We start from the raw sequence: 14,761 nt of genomic DNA, 5'->3' as shown, positions 1-14,761 counted from the left end.
AAAAATGCAGGGTAAATTGGATATAATCAAAAGAGAAAAGACATTAGAATTAAGAGGAATAGAAAAATCTTCTTGAAGAAGGAGAGATTTTAGCTGGAACTTGAAGGAATCCAGAGAATTCAGGAGGTGAGATGACATAAAATAGGAGAGTATTAAAGGGATATGGACTAGTCAATGAAAATTCCCTGACTTGGAGGATGTAGTTTATTGTTCTAGGAACAGCAAAAATCAAGTAGAGATAGAAAGAATGAGAAGATTTTGTTTTAGAAAAGTGGGCAGGTATAAGGGAAGACAGGTTATAGAAGGCTTTTAATGCCAAATAGGATTTTTAAAAAATTTGATCTTGGAGATGAAAGGGAAGCACTGAAGTTTATTGAGTGGGAGTAGAAACATGCTCAGACCTGTACTTTGGGAAAATCAATTTGACATCTGAGTGGTATATAGCTGGGAACAGGGAGAGATTTGAGACAGGTAGTCCTACCAGAAGGCTATGGTTCAGGTTTGAGGTGATGTGGGACTATATCAGTGGTAACACTGTCAGAGAAGAGAAGAGGGATGAGAGATGAGATGAATGAAAGTAAAATTGATTGAACATGGAGTGAGGCTGAGGGGACAGTTGTGAGAGAGAAAAAGTAAGGAGCAGAGGAGGTTGCGAATCTAGGCCACTAGGAGGGTGGGGGTACCCTTAACAATAATAGGGAAGTTAGAAAGAGTAGAGGAATTGGGGCATAATAATGAATTCGTTTTTTGACTTACTGAGTTTAAGATAACTATAGAACATGTGGTTTGAATTGCTCAATAGGCATTTGAAGATGAGAGACTGGAAGCCAACAGAGAGGTTAAGACTGGATAAATAGCTGTGATCATCATTAGCATAGAATTTATAATTGAATTCTTGAGAGCTAAAGAGATTACCAAAGGAAATAATATAGAGGAAGAAAAGCAGAGGGCCTAAAATAGAACCCTTTGAGATATTCATGGGAGAAGGCAAAAAGAAAGGGAGGGAAGAAATATTTGTTTTGCCTGGCACTGTGCAAAGTACTTTTACAACTGTTATCTCATTTGAGTCTAAAAGCAACCCTACATTAGACAATTAGAATCTAAATGACATGTCTGGGGCAGGATTTGAACTCAGATCTCTCTGACTACAGACCTAGCTTATTGTCCACCCAGTCATGGTTAGTAGGCATGACCTGGATATCTGTCAGGGGATTTTGAAGAGAGTCAAATAGGTAAGAGAAGAACCAAGAAAGAGCAGAGTAATAAAAATTTAGAGAGGAGAATATCAAGGAGAAGATGGTGATTGACATATCAAAGGCTACAGAGAGGTCAAGAAGAATGAGGACTTTGGGGAGAGCAGTTTGGATTGAATGATGAAATTGGCAGCCACATGCAGAAAGTTAATGAGAGAGTGGGAGAAAAAGAAGTGGCAGTGCCTATTATAGATGGACTTCTCAAGAGGTTTGGTCACAAAAGAAAGGAGAATAAAACTGCTTAAACTGATATTTGGTGTTGGGGAAGAGGAGGAAGAGCAAAAATGACAAATTAAACTGTTATCTTGTGGGTAACTGAAAACTTCTCAGTAACCTGGGCAACCCTGTAAGTTCAGAGGGAATTTCTATAGTGGATGCTTATAACACAGATAAACCCATCAGTCCAGATCACTTCCCTATTTATCAATACTCTCTCCTTCCCCCAAAATGACTATAGGTATGATATAGAAAAAAAGAATAATAGGAAGAAAAGTGCACAGTAAATCACAGAAATAATATGAAAGAGAGCTTAAAAAGTTACTTAGAGCCTAAGATGTCTTTACGCCAACCTACAGAACATAGGTAATAAAATGAACTTAATATTTTAACACAAGGAAATAAACATAACCTTACATAGGAGTAAGACTTATGACAGAGAAAAAATAATTTTAAGGGTGTACCTAATTCAACATGGCAGCCAAACATCACTGCTAATTGCAAGGGCATCTTTTTGTATCAAGGGACATGGTGACCTGGACAATGGTTCAGGCTTTCACCAGCTTTTAAATGCTAATTATGCTTATTCTAGGTACATATTAGTGAAGAGCAGACTAATTTTCCTCCTTTTATTTCACTTTTATTCTCTTTCAAGAACCTTATGATCTGTGATTTTTTTCAAACTATGATATTTTAAACTGATTTTTAAAGTCAGAAGAAATATTTTCAATGTATACTCTTAATCAGAGGGAAGAAGTATAAATGAGCATGCAGAGTTAACTGAAAATGTTCATCTTGGAGAAGAGAGGATTTAGGGGCTGCAACCTAGTTATCATTTAACATATGAGGGTCTTTCAGAAAGAATAAGTATAATGATAATAATATCTGTGGATTCTTCTATGCACAGAAATTCCACAGTGGAAGCTTTCTCTACAAATGTCAACTGATCTATAACTTAAGGATTTGAACAGGGGCACTGAAAAGCTAATGACGTACTCATGACCCAGTGCTAGTATGAGTCTTAGGTTGAAGGAACTGAAGACTTCCTGCCTCAGAATTTTTTGCAATGCATCAAAGTGATCTCAATGGTCATCCACCGGGCCTCTTCGTTTTTCTCTCTGGGTTCAAACAAAGTGAGGGTAGTTCCCTCATCCATATGACCTGTAAATCATAGGAGATAGCTATCACATCCCCATCTCAGTTTTCTCTATTCCAAGATAAATATCTCAGTTCTATCTACTACAACATTTATATCTTTAAATGACATAGACTCAAAGTCCTTTACCATTCCTGGTTGCCCTCCTCTGAACAATTTCCACTTTATTCATGTCCTTCTTAACTTGTGGTGTGCAGAACTGAAGAGAATACACTACATAAGGTCTGTTGAGACTAGAACTCAGTGGGAAGCTATGACCCTCTTAAAGTGGGCCAAGATTGAATTAGCTTTATTGCCTGGAACATTACAGTGCTGACGCACGTAGACGCCAAAGCTAACTCTCCATGTCACATTGCTAAAGTACTTTAAAATAAAAAAAAAGATTTTATATGTCATAATGACAAGAACTAAGCCAAAAGATGAAATTCATTAATGAACAGGTTTTAGTTTGAATAAAGGACTGACATTCAGAAGTATGTGAAAATGAAATGAGTTTTCTTTTTCCTTTTTTGTTAGAGTTCTTCACACTGTTGAAGATTCTTAAAGGCTCAATGATCATGTGTTAGGAATGCTATAATGAAGGTTCAGGAATCCGATAAAGGATAGATGAGATAAATTTTAAAATCTCTTCAAAATCTGATATTCAAAGATCTAATTGTACATTAGCACCGTCTGTCAAAATGATATATTATATGTTTGCTGTTCAGTCATTTTGCAGGTGTCTCTGATTCTTCAAAACCCCATGGGATTTTCTTGGTAAAGATACTAGAGTGGTTTCCTTCTCCAGCTCGTTTTACAGATGAGGAAACTGTGGCAAACAGGGTTAGTAAGTGTCTGAGGCCAGATTGAAACTCAAAAAGATTACCCTTCCTGACCCCAGAATTGAAAATCTATCCACTGTACCACCTACCAGCAACAGTATGGAGAACATCTAGGTTAGATAAAAAGAGTTTAAACAGAAGTGATTCTATTAAGGAAATATGTCTATGAACAGGATGTTGATGATATCTTCTTAACAGAAATCATAAAATGGACAAAGAGATGGTGGTCATTTCAGCATCCAACAAAGTATTATTATACTAAAAGAAGAGTATCTGACAAATTCTCAACTTTACTAATTTCAATTTCATAATTTAAGTGTTGGAGCAAAAAGGGAGAGCTATTATTATATATCTAATATTAATCCATGACCTTTTGTCTAGAATTAATCATTCCTTCCTTAAATCTCTTGGGAGTGAATATATCATCTCTTATCTTAATTATTTTATTCAAGTGAGTAAACTTGTCTTTGTTTTTATTAATATCTTTAGTTTGGAGGAAAAAAAAAGGGCTTAGAGTCAGGAAAACATGAATTCAAATCCTGCTCAGAATTCTACTAGTTGGGTGACCCTGATTAATTTACTTCACATGTCTCAGCCTCAATCCTCATTTGTAATGATGGGGATAATATTAGTACTTATAACAAAGTTGTGATGATCAAAAGAGATAACATGGAAAAATACTTTATAAACCCTGAAAAACTATATAAAAAGTGCTCCCTAGTCTTATTATTAAATAATTTTTTTTGCCTTAGAAAATTAGAAGATGCAGTAAAGTCTAACTGTGATTAGCAGCATATAAACAAGTGCAAACTTAGCTATCTAAGAATATCTAAATGACCCCAGATCTCAAAACATATTCACCTTTACCTTTTATCTATCTATCTGCCCAGGTCATCTTGCCACCTGCCTATAGCCATTTGTATGTTTTCCTCCACCTGGGTCATCAATCTCAAAACATAACACTCAGAATCCATGGCCCCAGTCCCTGGGAAAGGTAATTCCTTGTCTTTGGAAGTCCTTCTGGGGCTCTGTTTAGATGAGATGGACTTATATAGTTCATTATATCTATCTGGGCCTAGACTTACCATTCCTTATTCCATTCCTACGATCTACTCTGACTATATTGCCTATTTCTCCTTCCCCTCTCCCTTGATTTTCAAGAGCCTTTTTTCTGGGAATAGTTATCAAGATAATAATACCACTAATTCTGATTATGATGTGGATCAACTCACCATCCCTGGGACTTTTCAGGAAAACATTATCTTCCCTAGCCACCACTCCCACATATATGTTGCAATGTAATCTTCTTGAGGATAAGGACTACATCAATTTATGAATTTTTGTCCTCAGTACTTAGGAGAACACATGGTACATAATTATTGAAAAATTATTATTCATTCATTCATTTATTCATATAAAGCAAATTGGTCAAAGAGCCTAGAAGCTACCACTGCCGGTAGTGATCTCCTTGCCAAGTGAAAAGATATGGCAGTCAAAGGAAGTGCTGACAGCACACATTTATTTGAAAGATAAATCAGAGGGGAAGCTAGCTGGCGCAGTGGATAGAGCACTGGCCCTGGAGTCAGGAGGACCTGAGTTCAAATCCAACCTCAGACACTTAATAATTGCCTAGCTGTATGACCTTGGGCAAGTCACTTAACCCCATAGCCTTAAGTAAATAAATAATAATAAAAAAGATAAATCAGAGAAGAATGACAAAAGATTATATTCAATCAATTGCCAGGTCTTCTTGATTCTATCTCCATGACATCTCTTTCAACTGTCCCCTTTTTCCACTAACATGATGGCTTAGGTCACTTCTTTTGTTACTTGAACTACTACTGCAGGAGCCTCCTAATTCCTTTACTTGAGTCTTTCCTGACTACAATCTAATCTCCACAGAATTACCAAGTTGATATGTCTAAAAAACCAGGGTTGATCAGCCACTACCCTGTCAAAGAAGTTTCAACAACTTTTTTGATCCTAGGAAAAATCATGAAATGCTATCTTTATTATTATTTAAAGTTTATCACAGTTTGACTCTAATGTCTCTTTTCAGAATCATTTCCTCTAACTCTGATTCCCAATCATATGGATCTTTTTGTGGTGGTCCCTATATAATATTAATTTCTCATCTCTGTTACTTTGGTGTATTTCCCCATCCCCCAAATAAACTCTCTTCTCACTCATACCTGTTTGGATCCTTAGTGTTTTGCAACTATTGCCTGTTACATGAAGTCATTCCTGGTTGCCATAGTTTTTAACGCCATTAGCCCCAAATTAATTTTCATTCAAGTCTTTTGTGAGGAAAGGGAAATGCAACACAAAAGGAAATTGCAAAAAGCAGCTGGGATTGACCAAACATAGAGGAGAAATTTATGTGGAGGTGAGAGTTTTAAAAATACTTGAGGACCTATATGCTAAATATTTCAAAAAACAGAAAATCTCTTAAAATGAAATGGGTCACAGATTGCATTATACCATCTCCTGGCCCCACTCCCAGTCCTCCAAAAGCAATAATAAGCAAACTAAAATCCTAATTCTTCTTACCATCTGTGTGATGCTAGCCAATTACTTAAATTCTCTAGTTCTCAGTTTTCTCATCTATAATATGAAAGGATTGAACCTAATCTAATGTCACATCCAGATCTACACCTGTGATCCAAAAGTATCACCCAACTATTTTTTTTAGGTTTTGTGCAAGGCAAATGGGGTTAAGTGGCTTGCCCAAGGCCACACAGCTAGATAATTATTAAGTGTTTGAGACCGGATTTGAACTCAGGTACTCCTGACTCCAGGGCTGGTGCTCTATCCACTGCACCACCTAGCTGTCCCTATCACCCAACTATTAATTTACATTTTTCTTGTATTATCTTTATAAAAATATTCCAAAAATGATTCAGGTCCATATCAAGTATACACTCAATGAGCAAATGAAGAGAGGATAGGTAAGCTTTTGAAGGTGATTGATTATTATATGATAAAATATATATTTGTACATTTCCATCACAAAAAAGCACTCTGTAGTTAGACAAAGACAGTTTTGAATATTCTCTTCTAATGATGAATATCTATGTTATGATTCTGTTATAAATACAATTATAAATATAATCTTATATTACCTTAGTTCAATATTCTCTTGAGTATTATATCAAGCCAGTTATTTTTAAAAAATGAGATCTATGCTTACTAAAGGCAAAAGGCACACCTCTGTCTTATGGATGCACTGAGTCAAGTTCAAATATATTAGGTTCTCCAGATGTCCTAAGTTTCTGAGGATATAGTATAGATAACACTGTATAGTCTATTCAATTAGATCTACTCTTTCACAAAACAGTGAATATATATGCAGGAAAAAAAAAGAACGAAGATTGCCCATTGGATAGCTCATGATATGAAAACTCATAGGCAACTTATTGGGCTATATGCTGTCTTAATAGGGATAGGACCTGAAAATGGACTATGAACTAGACCCCAAATTGAAAGAGGAAGAGGGAATATCTTATAATTATATTATATTTCTTTGACACCTTCTTCCTGCTCCAAAGTTTATTTTAAAAAAATTCCCCTAATAATGCTATACGTTATGAAAGATTATAAGCAAATCAAAATAGCAGTTGATACAGAAATATGCAGTGAATGTTGCTAATGATAATGCACATTAATGCATATATATTTGGAAAAAGTGGTTGCCCATTCATGTAGAAATGGGAAGGATAACAGAGAGGGAAACTAAGTTTTTTCTTCTTCTGATGCTCAAAAGGCATTTAAGACCTGAAGGAAGTTTTTGAATGTATTATGTAGACTATATTTGGAAAGAAGTCTGAAAAAATATGGAAAATAATTTCACAGGATTTCAAAATGTATATTTTACATTGTCCGAGAGAATACTTGAGATAAGAGCCATCCAATTACTGAAGTTAAGATCAGATAGAATTCTGCCCAAGCAAGTTGAAGCATCTAGAAGAGAGCATAAAGCTGTTTTTAAATTATTCCAATTCTTCAACCTCATAAGAAGTGCAACTCAAGACAATGAGGGAACTAGTGGTTATAACTGTGCTACTAATGTTAGTAATCTTTGGGCAATCATAGAAAAATAAAAAGGTACCAGAAGTCAAGAGATGGACAAGTAGTACCTAAGCTTCCAAAAAAAGGAGAAATAGATGGAATTCAGAAATTATATTAGTGAACAGCAGAATCTGCCAACATCTTAAACAGTGTCTTCTAGGAGTTAGCATTGATTCATACAGAGCAAAATAGGATCTCCTAAACACATTTCCTTTTTTTGATAGGATTATTAGACTGGGGCATAGTTTATATGGATTTCAGAAAAAAGTCAATGTCTCTATTGATATTATGGATAAACTGGTTAAATGTTGTTCAAAAGTATATTTGTTTAAAAAAATCATAGCCAAAGCTGGATGAATGTATTAATTTCAGCCTGAAAGGAGGGTTTTAACATCATTCCATAGGACAATATTTTTAGAACAATCCTGTACATCATTTTTATCATTGATTTATTTGAACACATAGATAGTAGCCTTCTCAAATCTTCAGATGACACAGTTGGGAGAAATGGCTATTTTGTTATACTTAGAAGCTACAGATTAAAATATTTCTATAATAAACTGGGACAATGGACTCAAAATTAAAACAAAAAAACTCCCCATCCCTACTAGAACAATAACAACAACAACAGCTTAAATTTAATAGGAATATAAAGTGCTTAGTTTAAACAAAAACAAAGCTAACTGAACAGTTATACAATCATATCTGAGGTGGAAAATTTTCACATAAAACACCCAACACAAATCACATTAATTTTTTTTACATCAAAGTTCATTGTAAGTTCACAAAATACATATGTGACAAAATAACAATTTTTAGACTTCATTCATAGAGATGTATTGTCTAGAATGAGGAAGTAGCAGCCCCACAGCATTGATCACACTACATGAAGGGCACTATGATTAGATCTAAGTATTATAGTTTAGAAGAGCTTTACAAACTCCTTCATTGATCTTTCTTTTTCTTTTTTGGTTTTTGCAAGGCAATGGGGTTAAGTGACTTGCCCAAGTTCACACAGCCAGGTAATTATTAAGTGTTTGAGCCCAGATTTGAACTCAGGTACTCCTGACTCTAGGATTGGTGCTCTATTCACTGTGCCACCTAGCTGGACCCCCTGCCACCTAGCTGCCCCCTGACATCGTTCTTAAAGGCACATCAATATGGTACCATTTGGGAATCTATCAATCCAAGCTCAAATACTGCCTCTAACAGATCCAATCATCCTGATATTTCTTCTTTCAAAATGTCTTTCAGATTTGTTTCTTCTCTCTCCACTTTTCCTGAAATAGGTAGCCTATATGATGCCTTTCAGTTTTAGATCTATGATTCCATGATGGCTAGTGAAATACCTAGACATCATACCCAATGAGGAAATTTTGAAGGGAATGGCACTATTTAATCTTGGGGGTTGGGTAATATTTAGGCAGGACATGGTAGTTATCTTGGAGTATTTGGAGTCCTATCAAATAGAAAATGAATTAGTCTTATTCTGTGAAGCTTCAGAAGACTGAACTAGGAACAAGGGGTGACAGTTAAGGATTTTGGATCAATATAAGAAGGAAACTTCAAAGAAAAATCCATTGAAAATGGAGTAGTCTTCTTTGCGAGGCAGTGTTTCACAACTAATTTCAATGAAAAAAAGTTTAAATGCCTACCATATGCTAGGCATTGACAAGGCACTGCAAAAAAGAGAAAAATTAAATCAAGAAGCCTACTTTAAAGAGACCAAAATTTTTATAGAAGAAATTCTTGATTTTCAGCATTAAAATATTAAAGTTGAAAGGGATTGTCTAATTTTACTCTGGAAAATTTGAGAGTTGGGAGGGACCTCAGTGGCCAACTCATCAGACACATACACAAAAGAACAGTATAAATACATCTGGCAAATGATTATCCAGTTTAAGTTACCACCTCCAGATACAGTTTACTATTTGTTTTTTGTTGTTTAATCATTTTAGTTGTGACTGATTCTTCATGATCTTATTTTGAGGTTTTCTTAGCAGAGATACTAATATGTTTTGCAATTTCCTTCTCTAGTTCCTTTTACAGTTGAGGAAACTGAGGTAGCAAGTGACTTGCCCAGGGTCACACATGCCTGAGGCTGGATTTGAACTCAGATAGATGAGTCTTCCTACCTCTAGGCCCTGCCATCTGTTCACTGGGCCACCTATCTGTCCTCATTCTTTATTAGCATAAGACCATTTGTTAGGAATGTTTTTATTTTTTTCTAGCATCACATCTCAATCTCCCTCTTTGCCTTCATATTAGAGACAAGGATGTAGTCCCAGAGCCAAAAAGTCTTATTTAGCAGGTGAAACAGCCAAACATCTTCACTCTAGGATTCCAGAGTTTGTCATTACCTGAACTATTTTACACATGTCCTACTTTCTTCCTCACCCCCATCCCAGTGTTGAAGATGAGGATCCTACATTACAGAAATTCCTTACACAAATATAACTTGCCCGAAGCAAAGACATCACTGGCAACAAGGATTCTTAGAGACTATTGGCCCTGGGGACACAGGAGAATAGTACATCTTTTTCCCTTGCCTTGCTTCTGGGTTGAGCCTTTCATGTCAGTTGTTAGTCTGAGAATGCATGGCAGCAGGGGCTAGAGAAAAAGACCACACACACTCAGAGAATGAGTTTTTGTGTAGGAAGAGTCCCTTTGGGCTTATTCAGCATTGAGCATGTTCGTTTCACATCTAACTCTATCCTGAAGCTTTTCTGCTTTTGAACTGAAAGGACAGAAGTCCATATTCTCTCCAGAGCCAGTCTTGCTTCTGACGTGTGATGATCATAAAATTTTAGCAATAATAATGGAGCATCTTTCCAAATATCACAATTCTTTTCTACCAGAAATCTCACTTCCAGCACCTCCTTCTCCAACCCCTGATTTAAATGTTTTCATTCCTCCATTTCAAGATTCCTCCAGTGCACTCTTACAAATTAGAGATGACCCTGGGTCTTGAAGGCTATCTCACCAGAGCACTCATTATATCAGCTCCTACCAAATTGTAAAGGTGTCAAAGATGGGTTCAACAATGATTCAGTGATGGTCTATATCAACTGAGTCTTCCTAAGTTCAGAGAGGCCCAAGAACAGACTGTCTCCTGGAGGACAGAGATTTCACTGTACATAGCACTCCTCAATAACTATTCATCATGATGCATAGACATGTGCAGTAATCACTCATAGAGATCAGTAGAGGGAAGGATAAAGAAAATACACCCACTTCCAAAATCCCAAATCCTTGAAATAATGAAGTAGAAAGGATTTTGAACAAAGACCCAAATTAAAATAATCTCACAGGCTTGAGGAAACTGTCATTTTCTAGGTCCAATGACCCAATTTAATATACTGATAACTTCCATTCAGTTTACAACTATTTTTGCTAATAGTTTCCATGGAAAATGATGTGTCATTATTTTTAGCCAATGGGGGAAGCATTGTGATTTAAGGACAAGAACCCTGGGATTCAAAGATTTAGAGTTTTAAGAACTTTAGTCTAATTCCTTCATGTTATGGATAAGGGAGACCTCTGCCCATGAATACTAGATGACTTACCCAATGTTACACTGTTTAGAATCTCTAGCTTGGAAAGAAGAATGGTCCAGCAGAGAGAACACTGGATTTGAAAATGGTGGACTTTGCATGAAATCCCACTTACTATTTATTTAATATTGGGCAATTAAATTTACCTCTCTTGCCTTCATTTTCCTCATCTATAAAACAAGGGATTAAAGCAGAAAAACATCTAAGGGCAGCTCTAGAACTCTGATCCCATGGTTTCATTTTCATTTACATTCTTTAACATCTGTGTGATCACAGACAAATCTCTAAACTTCTCTGAACCTCAGTTTTCTGACTTGCATCAATTGTTAATAATATCAGCACTACCCACCTGTATTTGGGAAAGCATTCCATTATTATTAGTTGTTCTTACAGTCATGAAAATAAGCAATCTGCAAAAATCTCCTTCCATATCTAAATTTCTATGTACTTCTTGAAAGAGTGGACTTAAGAGACAAAACAAAGTATATAATCTTTGGACAAGGTCAAAGTATTACTCTTTATACAAATTTTTACAAAGTTTTTCTTGTTTTCTCCTTCTTTCCTCCCTCCTTGCCTCCTTCTTTCTTTCTTTTTGTTCTTTCTTCCCTTTTTCTTCTTTCTTCCCTTCCTTCCTCACTTCCATTTCAAGCCTGGTTAGGGTTGGGTGAAGGAAGAAAAAAAGTATTATAAAAGTAAAATTTAATTTAAAAATATTAAGCTCCTTGAAGGCAAGGGCTTTATGTTTTTACTTTTACACAGTACAAAAGTACTTTGCACGGTGTCTGGTACTTGATACTGTTGAATTAAATAAAATAACATAATTCTATGATGGCAACATTTGTACCTGTTCCTAACCTATTGCAGAGAATTATTTTTCTCTTGAACTTTAGTTTTAGCCAAAATATTATCAAACTCAGAGCTCACTTTTCAATCTTGTTAAATCAAAAACTCTGAAACTTGTTTGTTTTTTTGTCTTTTAATCAGATGTCCAGATTCCACAGCAGAGTAAGATGGGGTAAGGTGGGGAGTAAGCCCTTGAGTTTCTGATTTATGCCATATCATCAAAAAGACAAGCCTACAAGAGCTTCCAAACAGTGCTGTGACTTTGTGGTGAGAAATATCAAAAAAATACTGGAAATGACCATTCTTATCCAGTACATGCTTTCTTAAGAGCACAGTGCTATATGAAGTTTTACATTGTGGAAAATGTAGAGGTGGCTCTTTTCAAGGAGGAATCATAAGTAACATGTTAAATATTTGAGCTCTGTAAGATTAATCTGCAATAGCAAGTAAATAAATAAAACTGATTTGATTTATAAATAGGCTATATTTGGGATTATATCTACATCAGAATTTTTGCCATTTTCATGCAGTTATTTTAGCTAAAGAGATGAAAAAATAAGGCTCTTTTTGAAAAGCATTACTCAACCCTGCATTTCACTATTTGTTTATTTATTAAAACTCAATCTGTAGTATTCATTCCTGGATACTTTTAAAGAAGTAACCTCATTGTGCCTTTTAAGATGCACTTGGAATACCTACCTTCTCAGCTGAAGCAAATATTTCTATAATGTCTTAGAGAATCTTTCAGGGCAGCTAGGTGGTGCAGTGTATAGAGCACTGGCCCTGGAATCAGGAGGACCTGAGTTCAAATTCAAATTCAGACACTTAATAATTCCCTGGCTGTTTGACCTTGGGCAAATCACTTAACCTGCTAAACTTAGCCAATAAGCAAACAAATAAAAAGAAAAGAAAAAGTTTTGTTAAAAAAAAGAATCTTTCTCCCCTATTTGCCCAATTATAGTCAGGTGAATAGTGAAGCATAGCTAGGCTAACAGAGGACCATTTAGGATAATAGAATTAAAACTAGAAGAGAGCTTAGAAGTCATTTCATTAATCAATCAGTCTACAATAAATCATTCAAAATATCAATACTTATTAAACAACTCCTTGCCCTCAATAATCTTACAGTCTAATGAAGGAGACCACATGAAAACAAATATATACAAATCAAGTTATATTCAGGATAAATAATAAATAACGAGCAGAGGGAAGGGACTAGAATTAAGAGAAATTTGGGGAAGATTTTTTGTAGGTGAGATTTTAGCTAGCACTTAAAGGAAGTTAGAGAGGTCAATAGTCAAGAGTGGAGAAAGATGAGTAGTTTAGGCATCATTGACAGCCAGGGAGAAAGCTGAGAGCTAAGAAATGGAGCATTATGTTCATGCAACAGCTAGGAAGTCAATGTCCCCGAAGAGGAGATGTTTTGGGAAGCCAGGTGTAAGAAGGGTAGGAGGGTATCAGGTTCCAAATGTCAATCAGAGCATCCCTCCTCTCTAGCTCCCCAGAGGTGATAGGAAACCACTAGAATTTATTGAATAGGAAGTTTATATGATTGAAACTGTGTTTTAAGAAAACCACTTTAATGGCTAAATAGGTAAATAATTGGAGCGACTAGAGACTTGAGGTAGGTAGATCCACCAGCAGGTCATTGAAATAATCAAGGCATAAGATGATGAGGTACTAGAGGAGTGGCAGCATCAGAAGAATGTGTTTTGAAAGTTGCTATAAAGGTAAAATCAATAGAAACAGTTTGGATATGTGGAGTGAGAGTGAGGAATCCAGGATGACTAGTAGGTTGTGAACCTGAGGAAATGTAAAGATGTTGTTGCCTTCTACAGCCATAGGGGAGGTAAAAGGGAAGGAGGGTTTAGGGGAAAAGATAATGAGCTCTGTTTTGAATATAGTTAGTTTAAGATATCTACAGCAATCCAGTTTGAGATGTCTCAAAGGCTCTCAGAGATAGAAATGGGAGTTAAAATCATGTAATCTAATAAGATCACCATTTGGAATTGTGTAGAGGAAGAAGGGTCCAGGGGGAAAAAAAACACTGAAAGACACCTATGTTTAGAAGGTATGATCTGGAGAATGTTCCAGAAGAGAAGTAGTGATCAGATAGTTAGGGAGACAGAGAGTTTTATCCTAAAAATCTAGGGGAAAACTAGTATCAAGGATGAGAGAATGGTCAAAAGTGTAAAAGGCTACAGAGATGCCAAGACAAAATGCTGTTGGATTTGACAATTAGAAATTATTACTAACTTTGGAAAGAACAGATTCAAACAATGATAAGACTGGAGTAATAGAGTGAATGAAATTGAAGGCAATAATGTCAATAGTCTTTTGGAGGAGTTCAGTTACCAAGGGAAGAAGAGTTATAGGATGGTAGGGAAGCGGTGTGTGTTTGTGTGTGTGTGTGTGTGTGTGTGTGTGTGTGTGTGTGTGTGTGTGTAGGTGAAATATGGACACATTTGTAGGCCCATATTGAGCTAGTAAAAAGGAGGAGATTGAAAATAAGTGAAAGAGTGGGGAGGAGAGAGGGGACAATGGTATATAATGGGATTACTTGAATAGAGGAGTTAGCCTTGGTAATCCCTACTAGGGAGAGGGGATTTTTTTCCAGTGGGACCTGAAAATCCCATAACTCCTAGAATATGGAAGTTTAAAGATGTTAATACGAACAAACAAAGCATATCAGAGTCAACTTTTGACCATAGAAGGAGTCAGAGGAGAGACATTGGAGTCTTATTACAAAACAGAAAAGAAAGAAGGAAAATGAAAGCAATATGGATAATTACTAACTTTGCTTCAATTCAGTAAACATTTATTAAATACTTACTAGATGCCAGTCAACTT

The 14,761-nt window shown here is 35.8% G+C and overlaps 1 protein-coding gene across 1 annotated transcript in view; it reads right to left on the bottom strand.

The window, feature by feature from the left end:
- OPCML (opioid binding protein/cell adhesion molecule like) overlaps nucleotides 1-14,761 on the bottom strand; it is a 732,434-nt gene that overhangs the window by 133,918 nt on the left and 583,755 nt on the right. The window lies entirely within an intron of this gene.

This window comes from Macrotis lagotis, chromosome 1 (genome assembly GCF_037893015.1).
Source record: "Macrotis lagotis isolate mMagLag1 chromosome 1, bilby.v1.9.chrom.fasta, whole genome shotgun sequence".
Taxonomy (NCBI): Eukaryota; Metazoa; Chordata; class Mammalia; order Peramelemorphia; family Peramelidae; genus Macrotis; species Macrotis lagotis.
The sequence above is the reverse complement of the archived record's forward strand: the minus strand, read 5'-3'. Positions and strand labels throughout refer to the sequence as shown.